The sequence below is a fragment of the Periplaneta americana genome, unplaced genomic scaffold, assembly GCF_040183065.1.
Source record: "Periplaneta americana isolate PAMFEO1 unplaced genomic scaffold, P.americana_PAMFEO1_priV1 scaffold_21, whole genome shotgun sequence".
In the NCBI taxonomy this organism is placed as follows: Eukaryota; Metazoa; Arthropoda; class Insecta; order Blattodea; family Blattidae; genus Periplaneta; species Periplaneta americana.
This window is the reverse complement of record NW_027185502.1, coordinates 478659-491341: the sequence shown is the minus strand read 5'-3', so window position 1 is coordinate 491341 and position 12683 is coordinate 478659. Positions and strand designations below refer to the sequence as shown.

The following is a 12683-nucleotide window of genomic DNA, read 5'->3' as shown; positions in this document are numbered from 1 at the left end:
ATAGGCTATACCTATTTCGTTGCTGTATTATTTCAAAATGTTATTCCATGTATCAAACTGCACTCACTGTATGTAAGGTTATATTAGGTCTTTGGTAGGTTAGAGTGTAGGTTAGGTTAGTTTAATTTAGTCTTAATTTGTCCGAATTTATTTACAACATAAGTCATACAGCCTTATGCTACGAAATTTATTATAACTTATTACTTTCCACAAAATGGCATGAATACTTTTCGTTATGTAAATACTGAATGCCACTTTCAAACCTCCAATTAAAAACATGTATATGCTTACCTGAAAGTTACAGTCAGCCTTTCTTCGAAACTTATGCTTCTCCTGAAATCTGTGTCCTCACTTTCTCTATTATCTCCTTGTATGTATTAATGGACAAACGATAATAATTCTTAAACCTCTTGTTCACTGCGATCGCCTACTTCTTTATCTCCTCTTCAAATATTCATGTATGAAAACAATATCATGGATGACAATATCTTCACCTGAGGCACGTGAGCTGTCCCTCTATTCATTTTCCCGCTTCACAATATGATTTTCATTATTCTACTGTTTACGTTTGAACTATCTCTGTCGATCGATATTCAGTGTGACATGGAAAACAAATTCCGTGTGATGGCAGTCGGTTGCTCTTTGTCGATGATGCTCATGTGAAAGGGCACTTACTGTTATATGTGTGCTCTGGGCTAATACATTTCGCATCAAATTTTTGTTTATCTCAGTATTTGTTATCTGGAATTCAGTATATGGTACTTTACGCAAAATAATATAGAATATTTATTTATTTAAAATTTTAGGTAGGTATTTTACTTGAAAAAATGGGGACTTTTTGCGTGGCATTTGGAGACTTTCAGCATTATCGTGTTGGCAGCAATGAGGGCAGTTGTGCGAATTATAGTGATGGGCGAAGTTGTTCTTTTCCCGGAACAGTTCCGACGGTTCCGGTTCCGAAAAAATACTATGTTCCAAATAACAGTTCCGAAATAACAGTCACCAGTGGTGATGAGTCGGAGTCGTTGAGTCGTTCAAACGAACGGTACAGTACCCTCCCTCTTTACCATAGACAAATAACACCATGCAGCTCACACTGGAGCACTCATAGGCATGACATAGTACACATTCTTATCTATAGATGGCACTGCAATGCACATTCGAATCGATTTTGGAAAATTGCTGTGCATGCGGACAGAACGCAAAAGCTTAATGTTAGTAATTACACAGCTGTTGACTACAAGGACAGAATACAACACTTTGTTTTCGTACATAAAGTTATAAAGATATGGTAGCCAACTAAAAAAAAAAAAAAATCATTAATTTTTATTTTTACTTTTCTTAATGCACAGTTATAATAATAATAATAATAATAATAATAATAATAATAATAATAATAATAATAATAATAATAATAATAAATATTACAATTTCATAAATAAAAAATGATATATATTGGCAGTACTGAAACCTGGAAACCCCGCAGTGGGTTAGTAAAATGTTGGAATCGCATCTTTACCAAAGTGTAATTTAAACTTCGCATTAAACATCGCTCTCCAAATCAGTACTTATATGGGTAGTTTCCAACAAATAATGCTACAACATTTTTGTCGTTCTTTGATAACAGAGAAGATAGCACAAAAACTTGTGCTTGTCAGACTTAACCTCAACAAACGACATACATTGTAACTAAACCACTCATTACCATTTACGACTTTAACCTTTGTATAGAATCAGCTGATCAATGAATTAATAATAGTATGCGTACTTTATGACTTTGTAGAATGTTTATAAAACAGAATTAGTCAACTAATGGTGAAATAAACCATAAAGCGGGAATGAATATTACAGATTATTAAATACTTACTATAACATTACAGATGATTGGCCAGTCTTAACAAATGTTGATATTAAAAGTTCGCGCCACCGCAAGGATTTCAATTTCCATGCGCCCCCCTCCAACCACGTGAGAGTTTCAAATACCAACTTCATCCAACGAAGTTCCAAGTACAACATAAAGAACAACGAGAACAGTGGAACTGCTGCTGTCGTTGGTTCATCGGAACAAGCTCCGACGTTCCGACTGTTATCTCGGAGTCGGAACATACCTTGTGCAACGCGGTACTGCGAGCCCGCAACAGCTGGGCAAGTGAGCAGCTCGGAGTCGGAACACTGTTATTTCGGAACAGGAGGTTCCGACCTACTGTTCATTTTTGCAACAGTTCCGAGACCGGAACAGTTCCAAAATAACTGTTGTGTTATTTTTTACCCATCTCTAGCAAATTACAATATGAATGAAATAAACGGAAATAAATGAGTTTAATTTTATACAACGAATCGACCGGCAGTAATTCGGAAATTAGACGAAACCGTTGTTAATCGGATAGCAGCAGGAGAAGTTATACAGCGCCCCGCTAATGGATTGAAGGAAATAGAAAACAGGCAGGTTTTTTTTCTTTAACTTCACAGGTTATGTTGTTTTAAGTTATTTTACGACGCTTTTTCAACATCTAGGTTATTTAGCGTCTGAATGATATGAAGGTGATAATGCCGGTGAAGTGAGTCCGAGGTCCAGCACCGAAAGTTACCCAGCATATGCTGGTATTGGGTTGAGGGAAAACCCCGGAAAAAGACCTCAACCAGGTAACTTGCCCCGACCGGGATTGGAACCCGGGCCACCTGGTTTCGCAGTCAGACGTGCTGACCATTACTCTACAAGTGTGGACTGTTGTTTTGAGGATATTATAATTTCACAATGTATATAATTTAGCAAAGGTTGCACTAAAGTATATCCTTGCTACTACATTATACTTTTGAATTTCAGTAAGAGGCCTACTAGTGGGTTACTTTACGACGCTGTATCTATATCTCAGGTTGGGAAGCCCTCAGGTTATTTAGCGTCTGAATGAAATGAAGGTGATAATGCCGATGAAATGAGGGGCGCGCTTCCGAACAGGGGCAGCGGCATTTCCCCTAAGGTTAAAGTCCAGTTTAGGTGTGTGTATTAGCCTAATCGAAAAAAAATGCCATATAAACATGTGTCCTATTTTGAATATTTTCTAGCCCCTAATTTTCGATTAATACACACACACACACACACACACCTAAACTGAGCTCTAACCTTAGGGAAAATGCCATTGCCCTGTTCGGAAGCGCGCCCGTTAGGTTTGAGTAAATGCAAGATAAACGTATCCAAGTCGTACGAAAACTCCGAATTACCATTGTATTATTAGCCTACCTATGGGCCCTGCAGACTTTGCGCTTGAACTTAGAGATACCACAGTTCTATTGTTTGATAGAGGATCAAACAAAGATTAAAAAACTACCTGTAACTGAAAATTCAGTTTTTGAGAGTTAACGGCAGTATTATTCTAAGGATGCGATTTCCTCCTCTTGGATTGAGGAGAAAAAACGTCGACCAGATAACTTGCCCTGACCACCTGGTTTTGCGGTCAGATGCGCTAACCGTTATCCACAAGTGTGGCCAAGAGGCCTACTGTCTAGCATAAACAGTGCCAGATGGGGAGCAGAAGTTACATCTCTCCCCTTACATGTAGCTATATCATTTCAATTTCATTTTTTTCTACTGTTAAAGGGAATCACAACACAAAAAATATTAGGGCCTATATTTAGTTTATCATATAGTTAGGTAAACTAGCGCTGAGGTAACAATGGTTATTAAAGGAGAAAAATTCGCTCCGGCGCCGAGGATCGGACGAGGATCCTTGGTTTTACGTACCAAACGCTCTGACCACTAAGCTACACCGAAGTTCAATCCACAGCACCAGATCGAATCACCCTTCTCTAGTGTTTTTTCCGGTGCTGTGGATTGAACTTGCGTAGCTTAGTGGTTAAAGCACTTGGTACGTAGAACCAAGGACCCTGGTTCGATCCTCGGTGCCGGAGCGAATTTTTCTCCTTTAATAACCATTGTAACCATAACAGATCAATTGTGTAGGACCAAAAGTTAATCTTTACATAGCACTGAGCTAATTCGCTGTGTGCTTACACACCTTGCATATATGAATTTGTGACAGGTTAGGTTTGATTAATTTAGGCTTTTGTTATGCTTTGCATATAGAATCAATTGCATTTCCACAAAAAAATGGCTAAACTACCTCTGAGGTAATTTCCTTCACACTGCGCTTATACACCTTGTATATACGAATCTATGACAGGTTAGGCTTGGTTAGTTTAAGCTTTTGTTATGCCTTGCATATACGTTCAACTGCATCATCATAAGAAATCCTTTTTAAATTAAACGATTTTCACTTCTGAAATCACTTGAACTACCTCAGTCCTAGTTTCACTTAAAAAATCCTGGTAATTTGTAGAAAACGTTGGTCAATCTGATGGACATCAGTGACAGGTTAGGTATGGTTTGTTGAGGTTTTTGGTATGCCTTGCATCAGGGGTAGTTCTACAATAAGAATTGCAAAGCTGCAGAATCGCCATTTAAATGGACCTGTAAAATTAAAAATGTAAAACGTGCTTTTATGTAATCTAGTTCATTGTTTCATTTATATTTCCAATTTATTCTCCTTTGATTCGAGATTTTACTGTCTGTAGGAGCCTTGAACTGCTCGAGAATTTTATCTGTAGTGTACTTTTCGGGTTTGTGATTGGCAGTTCCTGAAGCTCAACATAGGGCAGTTGGCAGCAGAAAACTGGTTTTCTTCACCGTTCCATAAGACTGCATTAGAGCTGCAACCGAAGCAGCTCTCTTCGAATACACAAAAGAACTGCCAACCCCTCATATCTTTATGACCTGCGTTAGAACACACAGGCTTCTGGACTACTGTATAGCCTATCATTACAGTTCCAGTGTGTTATAGCCAGTGTGTGGTGTGATGTGATTAGTCAGTGTGTCTAAGGAAATATTTTATATTAAAAATGAATGAAATGAAAACCTAATCGACAAACCCTTTCCGAAATTAAAAGAGAAATTGCACTTTAACTTAAATTAGGACGTCCTACACCAAATTTAAATATTGAAATTTCTGGAAAAAGTCGAGGAAATCATGTAGCCTACTAGTCATTCTAATACCGACATGTGTAATGGAAACGATTGGTTTTTTGCTGTGCTCATGAAAATGCTTTCTCCCCCACCAGTGTATTCTAGTTAGAGGAGAAAATACATGGACAAATACCGGAGTGAAGGATTTAATTAATTTCACTTAAAAAACTAGAAAAGCATGAAAATTCGAGAACTCAATTCAAGTCAAACAGATTTGTCACTGCTAGCGATATTAAAATATTGTAACACAGCTTGATTCTCCATATTGTATTAACATTTAGAAACAAGATGAAAATGTTTCTAAAAATAGGTAAGTTATTGTCTATCTGAAATAATTAATTCTGTGTCGCATTTGAATTAGTGATGCGAGGACTTGCCGAATCAGAAGATTCAATAAACCGCGATATATTTCAGGGTTTGACTGATTTCACTCCACATTTAGATTAAACTTTCAAAGATCATTTATAGGGCTGGCCACAATTGAAAGGAACTACGAAAACAATTCAAAATTAATTGCTGGATAGCAATAAAATTATTGGAAATTTCTCTTCACTGCCACCAAAACATGATGCTGAAAGTTTGGTGCAAACTATCTTACTGGAACATAGGCTTAACGGAAATTCAGTCATAATTGAACCACATGAATTAATTGTGCTGGTTAATGGCGGGCTAACGTAATGAGTTGGAAACATGGAGAATTTGTATTGTGCCTCACAGCTCATTTCTTGCACTGTTATGCCAGAGAATTAAATTTAATAATGGAACAAACATGTTCACAAACTGGTCAAGTTACGATACTTTATTGCAAATCTATAGGAACTCCCAGCTCTCTGTCTTATAATTCCGTCAACCGGTACGGGTGTAGGCTAGAAAAGTTGGCGTAACGAAATTAGGTAGGAGTTAAAAGTGTTCGAAGATAAAAAGTTCCTGATGGTTGTTCATTCAGGTATTAACATGTGGGGCATATCTCCACTAAGTAACTAGTTGTGCTAGGTGAGAGAAGGTGTAGCACACGGGGTGGGTAGGCCGCATGGATTGTCAGAGTACAATTTCGGGTGTACAGTCAACTTCAAGAAGGCGCTGTAATTACACGCGTTATCCGATTTAGATGCAATAAACAGCATGCGTTTGCTAAATACACTATTTTTCATGCAGAGCTGCCAGCCTTTGTAACTGCGGGCCGCTACTGCCTTGCATATACATTTTTTGATAGGCATATAAAAAACCTGAACAAACCAAACCTAACCTGTCACAGATTCTAGATGATGTCCGCCATATTGACCAACGTTTTATACTGAATTACCAAAATCCCTTATAAATTAAAAGAATTTCACTTCCGAAATCACCGGAACTACCTCAGCGTCAGCACTATTTTCACCATATAGTTTAACATAGGAAGGAATTACAATCAGTTTAATTCAAACATGGCATCTGTACCTTCAAAAACACCCGAGGAAAGATGGAGAAAAGCGAGTACCTGATGACATCATTTGGCTCAGCTGCCGGTGACAACATTGCATACATATGCCTGTTTCTATGCAGATATACAAATCGCATTCATTTTGAGATAAATTATAGTGTGCTATGGCTTCAGGGATCCAACCATCCACCTCTGTGGAGTAACAGCATGCCTGACCCTGAAACGAACGGGCCTGGGTTCAAATCCTGGTTGGGACAAGTTACCTGATTGAGGTTTTTCCCCGAGTTTTCCCTCAACCTATCAAGTGCAAATGCTGGATAACTTTCGGCGCTGGACCCTGGACTTATTTTGCTGACATCATTCAGATGCTAGGTAACCTCAGCACTTGAAAAAGCGTCGTAAAATAACCCACTAAAAAAAAAGTATCCAACCATACCAGCTCAAAGAGGAGAAATGCGATTTTGATAATATAATTATAGTGATAATGAAGTGGAAACGTTAATAACTGTTGGGAAAGCATGTGGAAAGGATTGATGTAAATATGTCCCTTGCATTGAAATGCCAACAGATATAGGGTTCTCAGACGTCCCGTAAAATACGGGATCATCTCGTTTTTCGCTAATGCGTCCAGTTTCCCGAGAAAAGTCTTCGGGACAGCTTTCTGTCTCGTATTTTAGAGTTCTAAACTGAGAAAAAATGGAAAAGTTCCAATGTTTATTCTATATTACAAATTACAAAGATCACACTTCATCATTGCAGATGACTATAGTTGGACTATTATGAAACAATATTATTGTGAGTTATTAATTTCTCAAGGCGAGTGATGGCAACACCAAATGTTTTTTAAAAGTACTGAAGGAGAACTCTCAAATTTGAAGAGAGTAGTGGAGTTCATTATGTGTATCCCTGGAATGAATGCGTATGTCGAAAGATTATTTTCCTGCATGAATGCTCTATGGACTGATGAGAAAAATAAATTGTCTGTAAAAACAATAAAATCAATGCTTGTTGTAAAATCATTCTTCAATGAGGACTGTGTTGCTTTTCATGACATGATTGTTCAAAATAAACATTTGTTAAGTGAAATTCATTCTTTAGAGAAGTATTACAAGGTCAAGGCGGATTGATTTATAAGAATATTGTCACATGAGTAACTTAGTGTATTTTGTAACTATTTCTGTAATAACTTATTAAAACCAATTTGAAAGCAACTTACATAAGGAATTAATATTGAGGAGAAAAATTCGCTCCGGCACCAGGGATCGAACCCGGGTCTTTGGTTCTACGTACTAAGCGCTCTGACCACTGAGCTACGCCGAATTCAATCCACAGCACCAGACCGAACCTTCCTCCTTGAATGTTTCCCTTTTGGCCTGACTCCAAGTTAGGCTTACATTATATGTTGATATATATGTCCAATGTCAACTGCCATTATATTAGGAGCACACTCAATTGAGTGGCTTGTTTGGCCGGGATTCCGCAGTTAAGTGCACAGTAATCTGTACAGAAATATGCACTGCTGGCTATAATTTTAATTGTCAATATTACAGATATTATTCTGTAGGACAAATTAATAAAAAATAACTTTACATAAGGAAGCTTAAACTTAATGTAAATAACTTATGCTCCCTAAGAATTATGTTTACTATTTGTTTATTTACCCTTAGTTAGTTGGTAAAGTGTTTGTGTAGTAAACTTTACTAGGGGAGGTCGGGGCAAGTTCGGCATTAGGGGCAACTTCGTCATGGCATTTGTTTCGAAGACCTGAGCAAATAGGGGCTTGTTTAGAGGGTAGGGTATTGAGAAAACATGGTCGCTTGCTGTGAATAATGCTTGTGTGGTATGGAGAGATATTTGCAGTTCTGACAGGTAAATATAATTTTTTAACTCATGGCTTATTATAATTACGATATTGAATGTCTTAAAGAACCGTAATGATAACATTGACGATATTAGTGAGTGGCATCATTAATTAGAACGACTAAATCTGTATCAGACTATGCACTTGGAAAGCTGGTTCCAGGCCCCTAGTAAGGGTACTGATTAATAATTTTTTTCTTGCCAATTGGGGCAACTTCGGCAGTAAGCTGCTGATCTTGCCCCATGGAAAAGAGCAGGAAGATAGGGTTTCTGTATTATTCCTTAACTATATAAAATAAGTAATTATAACATTTAAAGTAATTTAAAGCTATTATTCAAGGGTCACTCCAAAAGTAATGCACAATATTTAAAAATTAAATTTTTATCCTACAGCTTTGCTATTTTCACAGAATGTAGTTACATCCTTTATGAACAAAATGTCACTTTTCCACATAATCCCTGTCCCTTTCAACTGCCTTACTCCACATTAGAACAAAGGCCTGTATATCTACACAATAAAAGTCTGGACCAACACTTTTTAGTAGCGTGCACGAGGGAGTCGTCATCTTCAAATCTCGTTCCTTCAGTTTACCAAAGAGATGGCAATCGCATGGTGCCAGATCAGAACTGTAAGGTGGTTGTTTCAATGTTGTCCATCAAAGTTTTCTTATCTGGTCTGTGGTCTTGTGACTGACATGTGGCCGTGCGTTGTTGTGAAATAGCAGAACATCCTGCTCCGATGTGGTCGAACACGACTCAGTTGAGCTTGAAGTTTCTTGAGAGTTGCCACATACGTGTCAGAATTAATGGTGATTCCGTGTGGGATGAAGTCCACAAGCAAGAGTTCTGAATCGAAAAAACACAGTAGCCATAACATTTTCTGCCAAAGGCGCAGTTTTGGATTATTTTTTCTTTGGTGAATTGGTATGATCCACTCCATTGTCTGCCTCTTTATCTCCGGTCAAAATCGTGGAGCCATATTTGATCTCCTGTCACAATTCTTGCAAGAAAATCATCTCCACCATTCTCGTACTGGTCCAAAAGTTCGCTGCACACTGTTTTTCGGGTTTCTTTGTGGGCTTCTGTCAACATCCTCGGAACCCACCTGGCACAAACCTTTCAATATTCTGGACACAATTGCTTCTCCTGTTCCATCTTGGTTTGACAATTCTTTCACTGTGACGCGTTTGTCAGCCACAACCATGTTGTTAAAGAGCTGAACATTGTCAGGACTTCGTGCAGTGAAGGGTTTGCCGCTGCGAGGAGTATTCTGAATATTGGCGTGTCCTCTTTCACCAGATAATCTGCTTGACCACTGACTAAGCGTACTGCGATCGACAGCTGCATCTCCATGTACCTTTCTCAACCTCTTGTGAATGTTTCCCACTGTCTCGTTTTTACAGCACAGCAACTCGATAACAGCACGTTGCTTCTGACGAATGTCAAGTACAGCAGCCATCTTGAAGGAGTGCTATCATGGCGCCACTCACGGGAACGACTTAAATCAAATATGAATATCTACAAGTGGGAAGGTTGTATCTATGACCTCCATAAATTGCGAAGGTGTAGAATAAAACATAAATTTAAAAAATGTTGTGCATTACTTTTTGGAGTGACCCTGGTACATTTTAGTTGTCTATCTATTACCAGTTAAATGGTTCTAAATTACAAGTAGAAAACTGAAAACAAATATGAATTGTATTGTATTTATCAACATTCCATGCATTCGTACATTGCTTCGCAGCTAGAATATGAAACAAGTCAAAAAGCTTAACACTACTATAAAGTCTTAATTTATAGTTACAGTCTAGTGGAGGTTTACAATATAGTCTACTAGTACAACACAAAGTTTTAGTATCAATTTCATGAAGCATTGTTGAATGTCATGAATTCACCTACAGAATAGAAGGCGTGAGAAATTAGATACCTCTTTAATTTGGCTCTAAATAATCTTATGTTTTCAGTTTCATTTTTATATCCATAGGGAGGCTATTACAAATTTTTACTGCCATATAACACACTCCTTTTTGAAAGCATGATAGACTTGCCGATGGAGTATGAAAGTCATTTTTTTGACTCGTCATCTTTAGGTGCAGAAGTAATCCCATGGAAGAAATGTAAGCAAGGAAAGGAGAAGAAACAGGAATAAAGAAAAAGAAGATTAAAGGGGAAGCACACCAGCCACAACAGAGTATTTTTTCTTAAAACAACCATTGTCCACAGTTACTTATATTTACACATGTATTTCTATGAGACAATTTACATTGTAAAATATGTACTTCAGTTTTCAAGTTTTTATAACACCTTAAGAAGTGGCTTGATGAATTTTAACAAGACCTTGAAGTGTCAACAACACTCCTGCCAGATAGTTTCTTGTTTCTCCTGAAAATGTATGTTTTTGGACTCTTGTTGTTTAGTCAACTGTCCGAAGAAGGTCTGAACCTCACAAGTGATACCAAGAAGGCACTACTTATGAGGCAAGTAAGCCAGGAGATAATGGGGTAGGGTGACCAGTTCCTTTCCCCTCCATTGCATACATCACTGACTAGCTAAAATGTCCTCAGGTGCAGTTACATGTTGGATATTTGGATACCAAGTCACAATTCTTATTGGAATACATAATATTTGTAGCATTTTGATTCAATGAGAATCTTTAAACATCATGATTACTGGTTCACAAGATTAACATTTTTTTTCCCTTGCATCCTTAATTTAACTTTTTTTTTTCCTTGCAGCCTTAATTTTAAGTGTAAACTAAAATGCTGTTCAATTTCGACCATCCCTATACAGTAGAAACTCTATTATCCGTGGTAATGAAAGGGATGGGCTGAACGGTTAATCGAAAAATCGGATAATCCGTACCATAAATATTTCGTAATTTTCTCTGTGGTGATGTGTTTAAGATGCTAAATAGTGGACAGTTCACTAATTTTATTCTGGTTGTCAACAACGGGTTTTTAAGGGACAAGAAAACTCTTTATAATGGCTGTCTGCAGAAAAATAGGAATAATGGAGGTCTCATTTGTAGATTTACATACTTTATAAACTCTATACTTGTTTTTTTTTTATTAAATATCGCAGTTATAACTCCAATCTCGTATTCTGATGCGATATGAGTCATAGTTTCCCTTTCCCAAACCATTAAATTACTTGCACGTTTTTCGATACGTTTTCTCTTGACACCCTTGGAAGACATTTTATATAGAAATTATACAGTAAGTCCACTGCAGTGGACTAATGGTTAGCATGCATGACTGTGAAACGAGCGAGCCCGAATTCAAATCCTGGTTGAGGTTTATTCCAGAGTTTTCCCTCAACCCATTAAGAGCAAATGCTGGGTAGCTTTTGGCGCTGGAGTCATTTCACTGGCATTATCACCTTCATCTCATTTTGACGCTAATAACCTTAAAAGTTGATAAACCATCGTAAAATAAACAATTACAAGAAAATAAAAGTTATATAGTACGGAAATTCGAACAGTAGACCGTAGTGTGTAATGATAAAGGATTGTAATAATGCTCTCTTTAAAAAATACGTACCAATACAGACTTGAGCGTTATTAACTCGATTGAGTCACTGCAGATCACCCTTTAACTCCACCTTCCCTGGCTTAGACAGTTTTGTTTCGCTATGGTATGAGTGGAGAGGAAGTCAGTGACGGATTGTATCAGGCTTTTACGAACTTACGGCCCTCGCTGGTCGTCTAAAATCCACCACTGATGCAAAGAGCCTTACTCTGCATTTGTTTATAAGGCGGTGTAAGCGAAAAGGACATGGGTGTGGGTGTCTTTGACCCTTTAACTTCCCGTCTTATGCCAGGGCTGTACTAATAGGCCTATAATGTACAAAACAGTATTTCATGTAAATTAGTTCTGAAATAAAAGTAAAACAAAAACAGTCGGATAATCCACCAATCGGTTAATAGGGTGACAGATAATCAGGGTTCTACTGTACAAGCTGTATAATTCTTAGCTATACATACTGATACTGAATAAAACTTTCTGGAGTTACATAATTTTTCATAATTAGCAGCATTCACTGATAGGTTTATATTATGCATAATGAGAACTTTTCATTCCAGTTTGAATAGTGAAGTCGGGCAAGCAAACTTCAGAAGTTTGAAGATTTGTGTACAATAGCAACATACAGTTTCAGAGGAGAGCATTAGCCATATTGCTCATCTGATCAAGACAGCAGATGGTCAGCGTGCGTACAGGTAACTTATATGAATCATGATAATGTCACATATTATTTGTTAATGGCGTGACATACTTGTGTAATTTTTTTCTCATAGTTTTCGATATAGAAGAGGATAGATCATATTATTCACAAGTGCATAATTACCACAGCTCAAGGACGCATTATTGTTACCTGATTTATATAAAA

At 37.5% G+C, this 12683-nt stretch overlaps 1 long non-coding RNA gene across 6 annotated transcripts in view; it reads left to right on the top strand.

Annotated features, from left to right (window-relative positions):
* Positions 1-2230: 2230 nt before the first annotated feature.
* LOC138693798 (uncharacterized) overlaps positions 2231-12683 on the top strand; it is a 123418-nt gene continuing 112965 nt past the window's right edge. For 3 of the 6 annotated variants that reach the window (XR_011330464.1, XR_011330461.1, XR_011330463.1), the window contains exons 1-2: positions 2242-2442; positions 12379-12513. This is a non-coding gene — a long non-coding RNA (uncharacterized lncRNA). Of the gene's footprint in view, positions 2443-12378; positions 12514-12683 lie in introns of all 6 variants that reach the window. The other 3 variants (XR_011330465.1, XR_011330462.1, XR_011330466.1) reach the window with 3 other exon arrangements.